This window comes from Bison bison, unplaced genomic scaffold (assembly GCF_000754665.1).
Source record: "Bison bison bison isolate TAMUID 2011002044 unplaced genomic scaffold, Bison_UMD1.0 scf7180017864451, whole genome shotgun sequence".
In the NCBI taxonomy this organism is placed as follows: Eukaryota; Metazoa; Chordata; class Mammalia; order Artiodactyla; family Bovidae; genus Bison; species Bison bison.
In genome coordinates this window covers 3,417,915-3,437,019 of record NW_011495013.1, presented here as the reverse complement: position 1 = coordinate 3,437,019, position 19,105 = coordinate 3,417,915, and positions in this window count along the sequence as shown.

Genomic DNA, 19,105 nt, shown 5'->3' with positions numbered 1-19,105 from the left:
TGTCCATCACCAACTCCCAGAGTTCACTCAGACTCACATCCATCGAGTCAGTGATGCCATCCAGCCATCTCATGCTCTGTCATCTCCTTCTCCTCCTACCCCCAATCCCTCCCAGCATCAGAGTCTTTTCCAATGAATCAACTCTTCGCATGAAGTGGCCAAAGTACTGGAGTTTCAGCTTTAGCATCATTCCTTCCAAAGAAATCCCAGGGCTGATCTCCTTCAGAATGGACTAGTTGGATCTCCTTGCAGTCCAAGGGACTCTCGAGTCTTCTCCAACACCACAGTTCAAAAGCATCAATTCTTCGGTGCTCAGCCTTCTTCACAGTCCAACTCTCACATCCATACATGACCACAGGAAAAACCATAGCCTTGACTAGACGGACCTTTTGTTGTCAAAGTAATGTCTCTGCTTTTGAATATGCTACCTAGGTTGGTCATAACTTTCCTTCCAAGGATCATGTGCTAAATATAATGCCTTGCACATATAACTTGTTCAACAAGTATCCATGCTGCATATATTCTCAGCATGATTCAGTTTAATAATAAATTTAAATCCCAAGAAAAAAATGCACTTCAGAAAAAAAAATCAGAGTAAGCAAAATTTGAAGAAAAGAATCAGAGTCAGTAGAGTATTGTGGTTACATACAAAATATCTAGACTTCAACTACTTGAATTTGAATATTAGTTCAAATATTTAAGAGCTATATGATCTTGGTCAAAGGATTTGTAATGAGGATAATTACAGCTTCTCTGTGTAGGCTAAATGTGTTTATACATTTGAACTACCTAGCATAGTACCTAACATGTTGTAGGTGATCCATGTTTGTTAACTAGTTTAGTTTACTTTAATATAATTGGAGGGACATCTAGGAATCATAGTAGAAATTCCCTGATCTAATTATTAGAAAGTTGGAATCACAGGTTAAGCAGGAATGAGTATTTTAAGGGCAATTCCTTTCTAAGTGGTGGGGAAATACATATTTTAGAAAAATATTTAATGAGAATCATGAGAAAGTCAAAGTGTTAGTCGCTCAGTCATGTCTGATTCTTTGTAACCCCCAAGGACGGTAGCCCACCAGGCTCCTCTGTCCATGGAATTCTCCAGGCAAGAATACTGTAGTGGGTTGCCATTTCCTACTCCAGGAGATCTTCCAAGCAGAGATCAGACCTGTCTCCTGCAGGTGGATTCTTTACTGTCTGAGCCACCAGGGAAGCCCTGAATTATTAAAAGCTTTATTTAAAGTAGAATGTAGATTTTACTTTTAAAGATAACAAATAATGGAAAGATTTACAAGAAGAAGAGTTTCTCTCTTTCATATCTAGTAGCCTGAGTTTATGCAATCCAGGACTGATATAATGGGGTCCTAAGTACATTCTATTTTCTGCCATTCTTAAAATATTGTCCTTGTGGGGGCACTCTTTCTGCCCTCTTCTGATGTCTATGTCAGAAGCTTTCTCTATCTCTTTTATACTTTAATAAAACTTTATTACACAAAAGTTTTGAGCAATCAAGCCTCATTTCTGGCCCCTGATTGAATTCTTCTCCTCTGGAGGCCAAGAAACCCGGCATCTTTCATGGTTCAGCAACAACCTTTCAGACTTGATAAAAAAATATTCTTGAATAGATGTTCAATACACAAGGATCTATCAATTAAATAAAATCCTTATTTTCAAAGTTCTAAAAATAATTAAAAAAAATATTGTCCTTGTCTACATGGTCTAAGGTGGTGCGTTACCAAGATCAAGATAGAGAAGCTTCAAGAAGGCAAGTAAAAAGCAAAAACTGGGCAAGATAAAGAAGGTGCATAAATTAGCTCCACTCACATCTCATTGGTTAGAATATATTTATATGGACACTTCTAGGGTGACTCATTGGAAAAGACCCTGTTGCTGGGAAAGTTTGAGGTCAGGAGGAGAAGGTGGCAACAGAAGATGAGATGGTTGGATAGCATCACCAACTCAATGGCCATGAGATTGAGCAAACTCTGGGAGATAGTGAAGGACAGAGAAGGCTGGCATGCTGCAGTTCATGGGGTTGCAAAGAGTCAGACACGACTGAGTGACTGAACAACAACAGGGACATAAAATAGTCTAGACAAATGGGTGTTAATCTAGGACACATATTCAGCTACAATGCAAAACTTCTATTACTAAGAAAAGAAGAAGATATGAGCAGTAGACATCTTTGTCATGTGTGCTAATTATCAGTGATACCTTCCTTTTGCTTGTGTGAAAATGGGTCAGGTCCATGAAATATGAGAGTGTTTGGTCCTTTAGAAGATGATCCAGATGGGCAGGAATAGCCTAATTCTTTTTGTTTTTCTTTCCACATGACCTTCACAATGATGGTGATCCCTAATTATACTATTGTAGATAATGTAATCATTTTGCTTTTGTTGCTATTCTAACTTTAAATGCAATTTATACATCCTGGGTTGATAATGTAGCTAATTCTGTTCAGTTGAAGTGGGCGCTCTCAATCTTTAGAAAGTAATGAAATTTATCATAGGCATAGTCTAGCTGGTTCAAGCATGTTAGCTATTAGCAGATGTTCCTTTCAGCTGAAAGACTGACAACTCTTCTTGACTCTCTTCATCTTGTTTTTTTGTTTGTGTTTTTTTATTTTCTTTTAGCAATGCCTATAGATCACTGTCTCAGAGGAGACATCACAAATAGGGAAACAAGATTCACAGAAATGCATGAGTAAAATACATATATTTTTCAGTTATGATATGAGAGGAACATTTTTCAGGTTTCAGAATAATTGGTCAAGGGGAAAGCTTTCATAGTACCCAAATATAAGATGTTTAACACACAAGCAGCTTGCCCCAGAATCAGTGTCATAATTTGAAGATTGCTTTGAAAGAAGAGAAGAAGAAAACTAAATCTTAACTGATAATTTATTTCTCCTTTATTTTGCTTTATCCTTTAAGTTTCTTAAACTTGTTTTTTACCTAAGCTCTGTCAAGGATATTTTTAAGAATAACTAACTTCTATTATTAATAAGTAATATTCTTAAACATGGGGGCCTGTTTACAAGTAACCAATTATTTCAGAAGCAAGCTGTTAGCCATGTGGATTATATAATGGATAAAAAAATAACTGTTTTTACATTAAAAAAAAAAACAGATAACTATTTTTATTTGCAGTTCTACAGAATTTCTTACTAATTTTCATAAACTCTAAGGATAATGATCTAATACTCATTTTGAGACTGGAGCTAAATTGAATATAGAGGATGACCTAAATTAGAATGCACCACCCACTCCCAGCCCTTTTGTATGTCATAAACAAAGTTTGCACAGGTAAAAAACAAACAAACAAAAAAAGCACGTGCTTTAGAATCAGAGATCTGGAGTTTGATTCTTGAGCCTACTGTTCGTAGCTACGTAAACTTGGACCATGGGCTTGTCTCTCTGTGTCCTCTTCTTAGCCTTGACCACCGTCTACATCCCCGCTGATTCCTTCGGACAAACTCACCCTGGAAGCTGATTTCTGTTTGAGTTTGGTCAGTGGGAGGAAGCTTCAGAAGAATCAGGTCATGCTCTCTGGGGCCTGAAACTTTGAGTACCTGACAGTGAACACAAACACAAAATTAGGTAGGAAAGTGAATATGTATTTAGACTGAGGAAGGGAATCATAACAAATTATATATTTTAAGAATGCATAGTTTACATTAGAAATGTTCCAATGTCATAGATATCACAAAATCCAGGAGAAAAGCCTAATTTAGTTAACTATCTCTTCACTGTTTTTGCCTTATTATTTCCTGCATGCTTTCATATGATGGTGATTTTAATAAAAACATTCTCTGTAGAGAGACTAGAAAGATAATTATGTATTTATTCTTATACAGTAAATAAAATTTGATTTTGCCTTTTACTACATACAAAGTTTAAAAAAGGTTATTTAACCTGGCACATTCTTTTCACTGATATTGTGTAAATATTTAGAATTGTTGTCAGATATGAACAAAAAAATAAGGTTTTTGTTTCATGTATTAAGTATAAGATTTGGGACATTTTTTTAAAACTAGATTTCAATATTTTAAGTTTGATGCTCCTTTTAAATGTTGGTTCTTCTTTACCTCCATACTTCCTGCCTCAGATGTCTTAGACTCATTCCTATGTAACACAGCCTCTGATCCTGCACCTCCTGTTTTGAAGACTGGTGAACTGACACAGAGGTAGCAGGGGGGATTTCTGGAAGCCATTCCTACAGTTGCAACACTATAAATGACTTAACTATGTTCAAAAAGGATTATGAGCTATAAAAATATACTCCATGAAAAAACTCTGAAATGATCTCTAACTCTGTTTCCACTTAACCAAGTCCCCAAAATATCAGTGACCTCTCCAAAACACCAATCAGTTGGTGAAGGGAAATTAGAGAGGAAAAATAATTCTTTATGAGTAGTGATTTTTTAAAAAATTACTTTTTCAAATTTTACCAAAAATGATTTCTAAATACATTGGTAGACTCCCTCCCAAAGCCATGGAAGAGACTTATGCCAGAGAGATATCTGAGACAGAGCTTGATAATAGTTTGAGCACCTGTGTCTCCAGGCAAGAGATGTGTATGTGGGAGAGGAAAAGGTTTGGCGCATTTCTTTACTGATTCCTCTCTGCTCTGAGGGATGGCTTCCAGGGCTGCCTGTGTCCTTCACTCATATCACTCTTGTTGGATGGCCCCTCTTTTTACATCTCCAGTTTTCTCTGGAGAGAGAGGCTGGGTACTTATTACTCAGGCTACAGGTTGGCAGTGGCTGTAGTTCTCCACCTCAGGACCCAGGTCCAGTAGTGCAGCTTGTTGGTATAGCTGTCACTCCAGTAACAGCTTTCTTCCATTGCCTATTTAGATCTACATGTGATGATGACTTTCTACCTTTTCCGGCATCTGGATACTTCAACATCCATTCTTAATTCTTTTGATTCTGCTCACCTGTCTGTAAGGAGTCCCCTTGTTAAGATGCCTGATATCATCTGAGGTATGTTCTACTTCCAAAGTCATCTTGACCAAGACAGACACAGACAACGGATTGCAATCTTCTTAAGCATTAGTTGCTTTATTTGTAAAATGGAGAAAATAAAATCTGTGTCATAAATATATTATGATAATGATGTAAAACAATACACACAAAGAACTTTTTCAGGAAAAAAATGAAATTAACTTATTAAAGCACAGAGAGACAGAGAACCTCAATCATCCAGTATGACCTAATGTCAACTATATAATATTTCCTGTACTATTTTAAAGAATAGACTATTATGCTGAAAACAAGATTGCCAGGAGAAATGTCAATAAGCTCAGATATACAGATGACATCACTCTTATGGCAGAAAGTGAAGAGGAACTAAAGAGCCTCTCGATGAATGTGAAAGAGGAGAGTTAAAAAGCTGCCTTAAAACAACATTCAAAAAACGAAGATTATGGCATCCAGTCCCATCACTTCATGGCTAATAGATGGGAAAACAATGGAAACAGTGACAGACTTTATTTCTTCTGCTTCAAAATCACTGCAGATGGTGACTGCAGCCATGAAAACAGACATGTGCTCCTTGGAAGAGAAGCTATGACCAACCTAGACAGCATATTAAAAAACAGAGACATCACTTTGCCAACAAAGGTCTGTCTAGTCAAAGCTATGGTTTTTCCAGTAGTCATGTATGGATGTGAGAGTTGGACCACAAAAAAAGCTGAGCACCAAAGAATTAATGATTTTGAACTGTGGTGTTGGAGAAGACTCTTGAGAGTCCCTTGAACTGCAGGGAGATGAAATCAGTCAACCCCAAAGAAAATCAATCCTGAATATTCATTGGCTGGACTGATGGTGAAGCTGAGGCTCCAATACTCTGACCACCTGATGCAAAGAACTGACTCCTTAGAAAAGACTCTGATGCTGGGAAAGGTTGAAGGCAGGAGAAGAGTACAACAGAGGATTAGATGGTTGGATGGAATCACTGACTCGATTGACATGAGTTTGAGCAAGCCCCAGGAGTTTGGTGGTGAACAGGGAAGCCTGGCATGCCACAGTCCATGGGGATGCAAAGAGTTGGACATGATAAGTGACTGAACTGAATTATGATGGTATTATTACAATAATACTTCAATAGGATAAAGCATTCATGAATTATTAGAAAAAAATTAAACCAAAATCATGAAAAGTAGAAGCCCCATTTTTTTTTATTATTAGATTCAATACATATACCATTGCTGTTGAATAGTTGCTACTTCATGCCTGACCCTTCATGACTCAATAGACTGTAGCATGCCAGGCTCCTCTGTCTATGGAATTTCCCAGGCAATACTGGAGTCAGTTGCCATGCCTTCCTCAGGGGATCTTCTCAACCCAATGATCAAACCCATATCTCCTGCATTGGCAGGCAGATTCTTTACCACGGAGCCACAAAAGCCCCTACATAGACCATTACATTTCAATAAATATAACAAACACAACAGAGAAGAAAATATTAAAAAAAAATACACAGTCATACAAAGTGTGTGCACTGGCAATGTGTACGGACTGAACTTATCCTGTTGAGTACCACTAACAAACAGCTGGCAAACCAGCACTACCCCATCACTCACACATCAGATAGCACTGTACTGCAGCATTTTATTCTGCATGGAATATTTCACTGGGTGTATCTATAAGGATCAATTTCTGTGCACATCAGCTAACTTTCTCCCTTTCTGTGTCTTACTGTCTGTATTTATTCTATTTTTGCTCTAGATTAATTATTTTATAGTAAAACTCTCCCAGCAAATTCTCCCAAGCCCAGATTTCTCCTATGGAGTTATTTACTAGAAATAGTTTATGTCTTTACCAAATGCTGGGCTTCCCTGATAGCTCAGATGGTAAAGAATCTGCCCACAATGCAGGAGACCCTGGGTCGGTTCCTGGGTCAGGAAGATTCACTTGAGAAGGGATAGGCTACCACTCCAGTATTCTTGGGCTTCCCTTGTGGCTCAGCTGGTAAAGAATCCTCTTGCAGTGTGGGAGACCTGGATTCAATGCTTGGGTTGGGAAGATCGCCTGGAGAAGGGAAAGGCTACCCCCTCCAGTATTCTGGCCTAGAGAATTCCATGGACTGTATAGTCCATGGGGTCACAAAGAGTGGGACACGATTGAACAACTTTCACTTTCACTTACCAAATGCCAGCTACTAACAGCAGAATCTGTGCCTTATCAATATACAGATCACCTGATGATAAATCAAGATGGCTTCCAATATGCACAACAGAGTCTGGTCTCAGCACAATCCCCATATTATACTACCTTATCTTTGGGCATTAGAATAAGAATTCCTAGTATATTGCTGCATGGTTGCAGAAATCACATGCCCTAAGCTTCTAACTCAGGTCTGTAATTCAAAATTGTCTGAACACTCATAATCATCTTCCTTGTACAAAGCTAGTTCTGACTATTACTTGTGATATAATAATAAAGAAAGACAATGTCCAGTGTGTGTATTTTTCTTCTAAACATTTTCTAGGGAAAATGGAGAACTAGGGCTCATTTGTAGGTTTTAGCCTCTTAAATATCAAGGTATTTATTTTTAATGAAAAAGATTAGATAGAATGAAGAAAAAGGAAAGATTCTTGAAGGAAAAAGAAAAGTTTCATTTGAATGCATACAAGGAGTGTTGCCATGGGAACCCTGTTACAAGTGTGAAAAAGAACGTTTGTCCCACCTATTATTGCAAAGTCCATCATGTGCTGGTAGTGGCAGAAAATCTGCTCTGATTAGTGCAAAACTTTAATTTCCCAAAGGAATTGGGTATGGATGAATGGTTTAAATATTGTTGAGGCCTCCCCTCAAAAGCTATAGTCATAATCTAAAATTTTAGTCTTGATGACACCATTACCCATTATCTTCTCTAATTAGTATAATTTTCTAAACACTTCCTACAACAGCTGTAAGGAAGGGAACATGTTTGAGGACACAGAGATTTTAAAATCATTTTATCCACTGCTATTTATCTTAGGCTAACTAAAATTCATATATTTCATTCACATAAAATTCCTCTGTCTAGTAGAATTTATAGAGACTGGTTGAAAGTTCTGCTTTACATGACAGAATGAATTTCACTGTCTGAAATCCACCATGAATAACAGAAAGCAGACAGAGATTTAGTCTTAAAATTCACATTAATCAACAATTGTGAAGTATTTTATGCTTTGGGGAAAAGCTATTAGTACCTAATCAATTTTTGTTAATAGAAATATGTTTAAATAATTGCTTAATCATAGGCAGTAAACATAATTCTCCATTTGAATGCAGTTTAGCACAGTTGCAATAAAAACTGTGGAGACAGTTTTCTGGGTTTAATCCTTGCTCTTGCATTTATAAGCAGCATATGACCTTGGGCAAAGCACCTAACTTCTCATTGTTCCATATCCTTTATCTTTGAAGTAGACATTAATATCAGAGTGATACTATTATATGGCTATCAAGGAGATCAAAAGTTTTAACATGGAACACTTCTCAATGTTATGTAAACACCTGGATGGCAGGAGAGATTGGGGGACAATGAAACCAGGTGTATGTCTGACTGAATCCCTTCACTGTTCACCTGAAGCTGTCATAATATTGTTTATCAGCTATACCCCAATGCAAAATAAAAGGCTAAAAAACATTTTAATGCAGGAATTGGCAAATATTTTCTGATAGCAGGTATTTGAGTCTTCATCAGTTCAGTTCCGTCACTCAGTCATGTCTGACTCTTTGTGACCCCACGGACTGCAGCACACCAGGCCTCCCTGTCCATCACCAAATTCCAGAGTTTACTTAAACTCATGTCCATTGAGTGAGTGATGCCATCCAACCATCTCATCCTCTGCCGTCCCCTTCTCCTCCAGCCTTCAATATTTCCCAGCATTAGGATCTTTTAAATGAGTCAGTTCTTCCCATCAGGTAGCCAAAGTATTGGAGTTTCAGCTTCAACATCAGTCCTTCCAATGAATATTCAGGACTGATTCCCTACAGGATGCACTGGTTGGATCTCCTTGCAGTCCAAGGGACTCTCAAGAGCCTTCTCCAACACCACAGGTCAAAAGCATCAATTCTTCAGCACTCAGCTTTCTTTGTAGTCCAACTCTCACATCTATACTTGACTACTGGAAAAACCACAGCTTTGACCAGACAGACCATTGTTGGCAAAGTGATGTCTCTGCTTATTAATATGCTAACTAGGTGGGTCATAACCTTTTTTCCAAGGAACAAGGGTCTTTTAATTTCATGTCTGCAGTCACCATCTGCAGTGATTATGGAGCCCAAGAAAATAAAGTCTGTCACTCTTTCCATTATTTCCCCATCTATTAGCCATGAAGTGATGGAACCAGATGCCATGATCTTAGTTTTCTGAATGTTGAGCTTTAAACCAACTTTTACACTCTCCTCTTTCTCTTTCATGAAGACGCTCTTTAATTATTCTTCACTTTAAGGGTGGTGTCATCAGCATATCTGAGATTATTGATGTCTCCTGGAAATCTTGATTCCAGCTTGTGCTTCATCCAGCCCAGCAATTCTCATGATGTACTCTGCATATAAGTTAAATAAGCATGGTGACAATATACAGCCTTGACATACTCCCTTTTCTATTTGGAATTAGTCTGTTGTTCCATGTCCAGTTCTAACTGTTGCTTCCTGACCTGCATACAGATTTCCTAAGAGGTAGGTCAGGTGTTCTGCCTCATAAGAATTTTCCACAGTTTGTGGTGATCAACACAGTCAAAGGCTTTGGCATAGTCAATAAAGCAGAAATAGATGTTTTTCTGGAACTCTCTTGCTTTTTCCATGATACAGCAGATGTTGGCAATTTGATCTCTGGTTCCTCTACGTTTTCTCAAACCAGCCTGAACATCTAGAAGTTCACGGTTCATGTATTGCTGAAACCTGGCTTGGAGAATTTTGAGCATTACTTCCATGTTTAAGGTCAGGAGGGGCGGCTGTGAGGAGATACCCCTCGTCCAAGGTAAGGAGCAGTGGCTGCATTTTGCTGGAGCAGCTGTGAAGAGATACCCCACGTCCAAGGTAAGAGAAACCCAAGTAAGAAGGTAGGTGTTGCGAGAGGGCATCAGAGGGCAGACACACTGAAACCATAATCAGAGAAAACTAGCCAATCTGATCACACAGACCATAGCCTTGTCTAACTCAATTAAACTAAGTCATGCTGTGTGGGGCCACCCAAGACAGGTGGGTCATGGTGGAGAGGTCTGACACAATGTGGTCCACTGGAGAAGGGAATGGCAAACCACTTGAGTATTCTTGCCTTGAGAACCCCATGAATAGTATGAAAAGACAATATGATAGGATACTGAAAGAGTAACTGCTCAGGTCGGTAAGTGCCCAATATGCTACTGGAGATCAGTGGAGAAATAACCACAGAAAGAATGAAGGGATGGAGCCAAAGCAAAAACAATACCCAGTGTGGATGTGTCTGGTGATAGAAGCAAGGTCCGATGCTGTAAAGAGCAATATTGCATAGGAACCTGGAATGTTAGGTCCATGAATCAAGGCAAATTGGAAGTGGTCAAACAGGAGATGGCAAATGTGAACGTGGACATTCTAGGAATCAGCGAACTCAAATGGACTGGAATGGGTGAATTTAACTCAGATGACCATATATCTACTACTACGGGCAGGAATCCCTCAGAAGAAATGGAATAGCCATCATGGTCAACAAATGAGTCTGTAATGCAGTACTTGGATGCAATCTCAAAAATGATGGAATGATCTCTGTTCATTTTCAAGGCAAACCATTTAATATCACGGTAATCCAAGCCTATGCCCCAACCAGTAACACAAGAAGCTGAAGTCGAATGGTTCTGTGAAGACCTACAAGACCTTTTAGAACTAACACCCAAAAAAGATGTCCTTTTCATTATAGGGGACTGGAATGCAAAAGTAGGAAGTCAAGAACACATGGAGTAACAGGCAAATTTGGCCTTGGAGTATGGAATGAAGCAGGGCAAAGGCTAATAGAGTTTCACCAAGAGAAGGCACTGGTCATAGCAACCACCCTCTTCCAACAACACAAGAGAAGACTCTACACATGGACATCACCAGATGGTCAACACTGAAATCAGATTGATTATATTTTTTGCAGACAAAGATGGAGAAGCTCTATACAGTCAGCAAAAATAAGACCGGGAGCTGACTGTAGCTTGGATCAAAAACGCCTTATAGCCAAATTCATACTTACATTGAAGAAAGTAGGGAAAACCACTAGACCATTCAGGTATGACCTAAATCAAATCCCTTATGATTATAAAGTGGAAGTGAGAAATAGATTTAAGGGATGAGATCTGATAGATAGAGTGCCTGATGAACTATGGAATGAGGTTCATGACATTGTACAGGAGACAGGGATCAAGACCATCCCCATGGAAAGAAATGCAAAAAAACAAAATGGCTGTCTAAGGAGGCCTTACAAATAACTGTGAAAAGAAGAGAAGTGAAAAGCAAAGGAAGAAAGGAAAGATATAAGTATCTGAATGCAGAGTTCCAAAGAATAGCAAGGAGAGATAAGAAAGCCTTCCTCAGTAATCAATGCAAAGAAATAGAGGAAAACAACAGAATGGGAAAGACTAGAGATCTCTTCATGAAAATTAGAGATACCAAGGGAACATTTCATCCAAAGATGGGCTGAATAAAGGACAGAAATGGTATGGACCTAACAGAAGCAGAAGATATTAAGAAGAGGTGGCAAGAATACACAGAAGAACTGTACAAAAAAAGATCTTAATGACCCAGATAATCACGATAGTGTGATCACTGACCTAGAGCCAGACATCCTGGAATGTGAAGTCAAGTGGGCCTTAGAAAGTGTCACTACGAACAAAGCTAGTGGAAGTGATGGAATTCCAGTTGAGCTATTTCAAATCCTGAAAGATGATGCTGTGAAAGTGCTGCACTCAATATGCCAACAAATGTGGAAAACTCAACAGTGGCCATAGGACTGGAAAAGGTCAATTTTCATTCCAATCCCAAAGGTAGGCAATGCCAAAAAATGCTACAACTACCACACAATTGGACTCATCTCTCACGCTAGTAAAGTAATGCTTAAACTTCTCCAAGCCAGGCTTCAACAATACGTGAACCGTGAACTTCCAGATGTTCAAGCTGGTTTTAGCAAAGGCAGAGGAACCAGAGATCAAATTGCCAACATCTGCTGGATCATGGAAAAAGTAAGAGAGTTCCAGAAAAACATTTATTTCTGCTTTATTGACTATGCCAAAGCCTTTGACTGTGTGGATCACAATAAGCTGTGGAAAATTCTGAAAGAAATGGGAATATCAGACCACTGAGCCTACTCTTCAGAAATCTATATGCGGGTTCAGAAAGCAACAGTTAGAACTAGACATGGGAAAACAGACTGGTTCCAAGTAGGAAAAGGAGGACATCAAGGCTGTATATTGTCACCCTACTTATTTAACTTGTTCGTGAGTATATCATGAGAAACGCTGGGCTGGAGGAAGCACAAACTGGAATCAAGGTTGCCGGGAGAAATATCAATAATCTCAGATATGCAGATGACATCACCCTTATGGCAGAAAATGATGAAGAACTAAAGAGCCTCTTGATGAAAGTGAAAGTGGAGAGTGAAAAAGTTGGCTTAAAGCTCAACATTCAGAAAACGAAGATCATGGCATCTGGTCCCACCACTTCATGGGAAATAGATGGGGAAACAGTGAAAGCAGTGGCTGACTTTATGTTTTGGGGCTCCTAAATCACTGCAGATGGTGACTGCAGCCATGAAATTAAAAGACGCTTGCTCCTTGGATGGAAAATTATGACCAAACTAAATAGCATGTTCAAAAGCAGAGACATTACTTTGCCAACAAGGCACATCTAGTCAAGGCTGTGGATTTTCCAGTGGTCATGTATGGATGTGAGAGTTGGACAGTGAAGAAAGCTGAGCTCTGAAAAACTGATTCTTTTGAACTGTGGTGTTGGAGAAAACTCTTGAGAGTCCTTTGGACTGCAAGGAGATCCAACCAGTCCATCCTAAAGGAGATCAGTCTTGGGTGTTCATTGGAAGGACTGATGAAGCTGAAACTCCAATACTTTGGCTACCTCATGCAAAGGGTTGACTCATTGGAAAAGACCCTGATGCTGGGAACGAATGGGGGCAGGAGGAGAAGGGGAAGACAGAAGATGAGATGGCTGGATGGCATCACTGACTCAATGGACGTGAGTTTGAGTGAACTCCAGGAGTTGGTAATGGACAGGGAGGCCTGGAGTGCTGTGATTCCTGGGATCGTAAAGAGTCGGACACGACTGAGAGACTGAATTGAACTGAATTGAACTTACTATGTGTGAGAGGAGTGCAATGTGTGGTAGTTTGAACATTCTTTGATATTACCTCTCTTTGGGATTGGAATGAAAACTGACTTTTTCCAGTCCTGTGGCCACTGCTGAGTTTTCCACATTTGCTGGCATATTGAGTGCAGCTCTTTCACAGCATCATCTTTCGGGAGACTTGAAATAGTTCAACTGGAATTCCATCACCTCCACTAGCTTTTTTCGTAGTGACGCTTTCTAAGGCCCACTTGACTTCACATTCCAGGATGTCTGGCTCTAGGTCAGTGACCACACATATCTGGGTCATGAAGATTTTTTTTGTATAGTTTCGTGTGTTGTTGCCACCTCTTCTTATTATCTTCGGCTTCTGTTAGGTCCATACCATTTCTGTCCTTTATTCAGCCCATGTTTGCATAAAATCTTCCTTTGGTATCTCTAATCTTCTTGAAGAGATCTCTAGTCTTTCTCATTCTATTGTTTTCCTTATTTCTTTGCACTGGTCACTGAGGAAGGCTTTCTTATCTCTCCTTGCTATTCTTTGGAACTCTGCACTCAAATGGTATATCTTTCCTTTTCTCCTTTGCTTTTCACTTCCCTTCTTTGCACAGCTATTTGTAAGGCCTCCTCAGACAGCCTTTTTTTTTTTTTTTGCATGTCTTTTTCTTGGGGATGAAAACCACAATTTTTCAAATTTTCATGAGTTCATAGGCAATAAGATGTCTATGGCAACTCCCAATCAACTTCGTCACTGTCCTGTGAGTCCCACAATATGTAATATGAAGGTTAATATGTAATGCTGTGAGCCAATAAAACTGTATTTATAAAAATATGCAGAAAGGCTTGATTTATCACATGATATATAATTTTCCAACTCCTGAATTGACACATAAAATGCTGAATAGTGCTTAATTCAGAATAAGTAAGTGTTAACTATATGGATTACACTGTAGTTTTTTGTTGTTGATGTGAGTTTAAAATGAACAGAGCACTTTAAAATCATCAGTGTATCTTCAATATTAGTAATTCAACTGACTCATAATTCAGAAAATCTTAAGACATGTACATGACTCAGTTTTGAATCTTTCGGTGCAAGATAACTCCAATAGGGAGTACATTACTATGGATATACTTTAAATTAGCTAAGCCTCTACAGCACAATCTGATTATAAAGCAGAAGAAATGCATAATTAAATGGCAGAGTAGGATAATTTGCTCTGTAAAGATTTTTACTGGACCTTTGCATGAAAGGAAAAAAATTTAAGGAGCAAGAGTAAGGTGGACAATGGTGGAAATATCAGCTGAATTGAAACTTAATTAAGATTTTTTTTTTTAAAGCAGTATTTGCTGTGAGAGAAAAATGTCATCAAACTGTGATCACAGTTGATTATACAAAATAAGCTTTTAATGTTACTGGTAATTCTACTTGTACTGCCTTTCATAATCAAAATATGGAAACCACTTGAAATTGTAACCATGAAGTGGCAGGTGATGAAATTTCAAATGTGTATTTCAATGGCACTAGTAATATTTTAATTGTAAAGCCTCAAGATTTAAAGGACTAGGCTGCCATATGTTCCCTCCAGGAAGGAGAGTTATGGACTGCTCCTTAATTTGATAATATTCAGGCTGCAGTTTACCAAAATGGTCATGAAATAACTGTCCATTTCTCAAATCACTCAATCCCAAAGCAACACAGTCTTATAAGTTTCACTTGCAAACCTATCCATCAAGTATATAAGGTGTGTAACAAAAACAATAATTTAAAGAGAAAATAAGGATCAACATTGACTAGCATTTATTTTTCTTAGAAGAAAATTTACTGACCTTTATTGACTCCAAAATTAACATCTGTTATCCAAGATTAAAATTTCTCTTCATCTGGAACAACTGTTTTTCTGAATAATTTGATTCAAAGTCCCTGAAAACCTATAATCAAATTGATTTAACTAATCATAGAAATGTACAAAACTTTTGTTGGCTCTCAAATTTATGTTTAACTCATCTCAAGAATATGCATTGTCCAAAGATTTGAAGTCAAGACTTTTATAGGTTGATTTTTAAGCTGTATTTTACACATTTTCAGTGATGGTCAGTCACAATGATCATCATGTTATTATAAATAAATAACTTAAGTGCTACCTTTCAAAACCTGAAAATCTTACATGTCAATTTTTGAGTTCTCAAAGTAAACACTAGTTCTAAAGGAAATATTCCATGTTATTTAATTATTTGGGTTCTATGAAGTATAATTGTCTGATAACCAAAAGACAGAGACCACAAAAAGCAAATATATATATTAACATGAATTTATATCCTGTTTAATCTGAGACAGACCCTGCTTCTGCCAGTTTCACTGATAGCTCCCCCTTTGATTGTCAAAAGTAACCCAGTTTGCAAAATAATGTACATAGATGCTCTCACTTTCAGTTATTTGTTTCTAGATACTGTCAACAAATATTATAGTATTCATCATGTGCCAAGCACTGTTCTAGGTCCCACGTGTGTTCCATTGGAATAAATTTATAGGTTAACCTGTATTAATTATTGAAGAGCCCATAGAGGCTTCTACTTTCCCTAGAGTATTAAACCTACTATTACAAGCGATTACTGCTTACAAGTAGCTGCCTTGGCTTCTGAGACTGATGGACTTCATTGGCAAGCTAAGTAGTCCTGACTGAAATTAGAAAATTAAACAGAAATCATTGTCACACTTGGCTGGCATACAGCCTGACGTTACTGTAGCATCAAGGTCTAGAACAAAATTAAAGTTTCCCAGACTTTCACATAGCTGTGAGGTTTGCGCTACCAGGCATTACATATTAATATGAAGTACCAAACAGGAATAAAGATAAAATTGCACTTCCAACACAGAAGCAAATGACATTAAATTCAACTTTACTAACCAAGACATGATGATAATGGACAAAGCTGGAATAGGGTATTTGAAATTGTCTTATATGGAAATTTAAGTAAGCAGATTGGAAATAATCCAATAAGCGTTACCTACCACAGTGCCTTTTTCATTATTGATTTGCAACTGAATTTCTTTATCAATCTTGGTATCCTATGCCCATCCTTACACATTACTTGTCTTGATCTTTACAAAAATCTTAAAATGGATTTAACCAACATAACCCCTGTTTTACAGATGAGTGAACTAACATTTACAAAAATTAATATAATGACTTTTTAATGGCAAAAAATTTTAGAGGACAGGCAAGTCTACAAAATGTAAACTCAATACATTTATTTGTTCATCTTCCACATTCAGATGTTCAGAATTAAACCTATCCCTTCAGTAACGGTGCTGCACCTGTATCTTTTCTTCCTTCTTCAGAGATTTTCTTTTTCCTACCTCTTATGAGGGGATCTCACCTATTGTATGTCCTATTCTTTTTGGGTTTGGCTAGATGTCCATATGGAGGAAGCCATGATCCTTTTATATCCTAACCACAGAAGTGGCATCCCATAACTTTTATATTTTATTTGGTAGAATGAAGTCAGTAAATCCAGTCCACACTCAAGGGGAGAAAATTATATAAAGCTATGGTATGTTGAAGAAAAGAATCATTATGTGAGAGGCTGTCTACCGCATTCCCATTCCAGACAAGCAAAAGATTCCAGGTTCATTTCATCCATTTCAGAAGGTTCAGTTCCAGATTGAGAAGAGAATGGGGGCAGGAAAAGTGGCATTGTGTGGAAGGTTAAAATTCTCTAAGAAAAGGGCCTGTCTCATCTGATGGTGGGAGAAATGGCAATTCTGCAAATTTTTTTTATTTGTTTTATTTTTTAATAGTGACCACATCTCTCAGAATGTACTGAGAGAAAAAGAACCCTTTCTTTTAAGAAGCTATCATAACTTTGCCGTGACTCTTGGTTTGGAGTTACCAGGCATCTGAGGGTTGTGAAACCCAAGCAGAAATTATCTACCAAAACCTTAAGTTATACTGCTAAAAACTGGTAACCAAGATCTCAGTTCTGAAGATTTCACTGGGTGCAGGATCAACTTCCACATTTACCCAGCAATGTTGGAAGGATTTGGGGTCACCGTTTTTTTCCAAGCTGTTGGCTGGTGACTTCCATTTGTTTCTTACTGTGTAGACCTCTCCACAGGTAGTTGTAAACATAGCATCTGATTTCAGAAAAGCTAGCAAGTGAGAGAGCAAAAGAGAATGCAAGCGATAGGGAAGTCTGCTACTGCTGCTGCTGCTGCTAAATCGCTTCAGTCATGCGACCCCATAGACAGCAGCCCACTAGGCTCCTCTGTCCCTAGGATTCTCCAGGCAAGAATATGGAAGTCTAGCTCTTTTAAAATCTAATGTTGCAAGTGATACCAAATATTTTGCTCTCTCCTATTTATTAGAAGCAAGTAATCAGGCCCCGCTCACATTCAAGGGGAGAGGAATTCACAAGGTGATGAACGTCCAGTAGGGCACAGATCATTGAGAACTAGTTCAAAATCACTCACCACAGTTGCAGAAGGAAAGGACAACTTAAAGTGACATTATACAGAAGGATAAAAATGGAGATAGAGAAGGTTATGGTTCATGAACATTTAAAAAAAACTAGCTGGACAGCTATTTCAAAGACTTTCTACCTTTGGGATGTGGCTAGTTCCTTAACTAGATATTATTTGGGGGATATTATTTGGGGGATCTGCCCCACAATATTTTGTTTATGATGAACCTAGGAAAAATTCTGTTTCCCTTATGAGTCTTTCTTCTCTATTACTAAATCTGAACTGTTGGAGAAGACAGTATTCTTAGGCACTAGGTAACTTTCTGGAACCTCTTTCTAGAATCCAAGGGCTGTTTTATGTCTTGAACAAATGATTTTTTAGCAGAGGATCATGATTTTTTACAGCAAAATTTTCTTGAAAACATAATATGAGATATATATCTTATTTTAGTTCTCATTACAGAAACCACACTTGAAGTATTTTCAACTTAATTGCAGATACTTTGAGTTTGCCATCATCCTTTCCCCCAGCCATTTTGTCTACTGAAAAAGATACTGGTGGAGGGCTTTAATCTATTTAGAAGTTTTAAAAATGAGTAAACTAGTCACACCTTGATTTGATACTTGCGGAATGGGTGATATGTAATTGGTCTCTGCTGTTCAAAGGAATTCTTAGTGTATTGTTACAAATGGAAGATAAGAAGAGTTGCCTATCTTGCTCTGTGACCATGGCAAGTCTCCACATTTCTGCTCTCTCTCTCTATTCTCTTTAATCTCTGTTTCAAATTGTGCTTATTTCTTTCTTGTAAGGCCTTGTCACATATACCCAACAGCAACTAAAATATGCTAGTAACTTTCTATTTTTCAATTTCCTTTTCTAAAACTATGTTTTCATTAGGGACATTGTCTACTTTTCATGTTATTGCTGGAGCCAATTTTTAAGAAATTTTGCATTGCATCAGAGGGATCCCTATGCTTCTAGCATCTTCACTATCCACTAACAAGTACCTAAGCCAATGCCATATGTTTCAGTTCAGTTCAGTCGCTCAGTCATGTCCAACTCTTTGCAACCCCATGAATTGCAGCACGCCAGGCCTCCCTGGCCATCACCATCTCCCAGAGTTCACTCAAACTCACGTCCATCAAGTCGGTGATGCCATCCAGCCATCTTATCCTCTGTTGTCCCCTTTTCCTCCTGCCCCCAATCCTCCCAGTATCAGAGTCTTTTCCAATGAATCAATTCTTTGCATGAGGTGGCCAGAGTTCTGGAGTTTCAGCTTTACCATCATTCCTTCCAAAGAACACCCAGGACTGATCTCCTTTAGGATGGACTGG